The sequence below is a fragment of the Dipteris shenzhenensis genome, chromosome 24, assembly GCF_047967505.1.
Source record: "Dipteris shenzhenensis isolate YYH24624 ecotype China chromosome 24, Dip_SZ_1.0, whole genome shotgun sequence".
Classification (NCBI taxonomy): domain Eukaryota; kingdom Viridiplantae; phylum Streptophyta; class Polypodiopsida; order Gleicheniales; family Dipteridaceae; genus Dipteris; species Dipteris shenzhenensis.
In genome coordinates this window covers 48,887,851-48,890,250 of record NC_141619.1, presented here as the reverse complement: position 1 = coordinate 48,890,250, position 2,400 = coordinate 48,887,851, and positions in this window count along the sequence as shown.

The window sequence follows — 2,400 nt, the reverse complement described above, 5'->3', positions numbered from 1 at the left end:
CTAAGACTTGAGCATGCACACACTCGCACCGCGTACACACAGAACCCCCCGTTATCTCTCTTTGTGTGTGTGTGTGTGTGTGTGTGTGTGCGCGCGCGTGCATGCATGCGCGCACACATGTATATGTATAGGTATATGTAGATGCATATGTATATGTATATGTATATGTATATATATTGGGATATGTATATGTATATATATTGGGATGTATATGTGTATGTACACACATGCCACATGTGCCCCATGTGCACATAGACTCATTGGGCATATTCGACTACTTCTAGATACTATTGAAATTATTGGGTTGTATCTATCTAGTCTACCCTTGTGGCTATGCGCTTATGCTCCTGGGTGTGCATTAGTGTGCATGAGGGTTAGCCATTAATTTTGTGGTTTAGTTCATCTTGGAGATTCGAAGTGGGAGGTAGCATCATCAAGTGAGGCATTTGACAACTAAGTTCACCGCATTTGTAGCCATTTCACGATCCATTACAAAATCATCAATGATCAAGAGAGGAAAGGGTCTCTTGAGACTCGCTCTGATTCATGTAAGAACGGAAATTGAGTAAATAGGCACGAAGCATATGCTTTAGAAGAGACAAAGATGCCTATGCAGTTGATATACAATATTGATGAAAAAAATGATGATGAAGAGACCTTGAAGCCAACCAAAAGAAGAGGTTGCTTGATTCAAAGGATTTGTAGAAAGGGGAACGTGCTAAGTTGAAAAATATAGGTTTTGTGGCAGGAAGATGGCATGCTTGGAATGAGTTGATTGGTCAACATAAACAATGTGATTGAGCAGACATCAATGCACATGGGTTTGAGGCCTCTACATAGAATAAGAATAAAGGTATCTCTACCATGGGTTGTCTGTAGTTGGACAGAGATAAAGAATTTAGCTTCATTAGTGGGTAGACATGGATAAGACAAGGTGGTTTCCTTGCAAGGAAAAGAGTAAATATATGTGTGAGGTTATAGATTGCATACAAGATCTCAAAGGGAAAGTTATGATTGATTGCTAGCATCTTTCTTGAAAGAATTGAACAAAACTTTGGGTTCCTTGGACCTAGATCGAAGGAGAAAGTGGCTAGAACTAGTGTGTTGCGGATTATCAAAAAGTCAATAGCATGTGATGTAAGGCCATTTATAGAGGAGGAGTTTTGGGAAGCGACTACTTTCATGGAAAAGGAGAAATTCTTAGGTTTAGATGGTTTGACTTTAAGCATCTATCTTTTCATTTGGATTCAAGTGAGTATGTTGATCAACTGTTGGGGACACTTCTACGATTATTGCCAATGCTTCATTATACTTGGCACAATCCTTGACTGTCGGATCATGGATGAAAGACATTTGGGATTGATGTAGATTTTAGGGCTTTAATAATTGTATCTTAGATTTCTCATTCCACCTTGAACCAAAGTAGTTTTTAAGAGGGAGGCACAACTATGGAAGTGTAGGTCATGGGGCGAATCTTTCCCCTATAGAGTTATGGAAGTGTAGTCCATTGGGCGAATCTTTCCCAGAGTTACAAATATTATCGCAGGCTACCATTTAGAAGGCTTCAATGGGTTTTGAGTATACATAAAGTTCATACATAGGTTTTCTATAATCAACAATTTGAGAATTTAACCTCACAGATGGCTCTAGATGACTTATGCCGATTGATTTGAGTACTTGAAGGGCTAAATTTGAACCTCATATGAGGAAATTATCTTGAAATTTGGGCAAATTTAATCTTTGAATATTAGCCCCCCCACCTTGAAGAAGCTTCTAGATTCACCATAGGGCAAAAATTTGCCCTTTAAATTAACTTGCCTTGGACTATCTATGAATTTTAGGCCAATTAGGATGTGCTTCCTTTGTCGGATCATGTATAATTGCATTCCACCTGTCAAACACCCTATCCTAGAGAAGTGACCCGCACACTGATTGTCTACTAGTATATGGAGTCCTACCTACCATGACTCAATAATGGCTATGTCAATCTCCCTCATCCACGAGCTTGCCCCTTGGAGATGAGAGATAGCCCCAAGCTACATCTTTGACTTCACGAGGAGCCTACTCCAACTCCCAAAGTGTTGGCTTGGCCATTGTCCCTTGAGATCACTTAAGTTCCATCTTCCCATTTACACCTACCCTTAGCCTATACTGTAACAGACTTGGGATTCGTCCTAAAAGAAGTTGGTGCTATGAGGCACTCTGTGACGTATCTTTCTTTTAACTTTGGTCTCCTACGTTTGGGTTGTGGCTCCAACTTGTGCCTAATAGCTTGAGTGATTTTGTTCTGGTATATGTTCATGGGAATTGTTATGATGTACCATCCTCCTCTTAACTTCATGTCTGGTTGTTTCTTCCAAAGTCTCTTTTGGATTTACTCAGCGGTGGTATTTTTTTTGT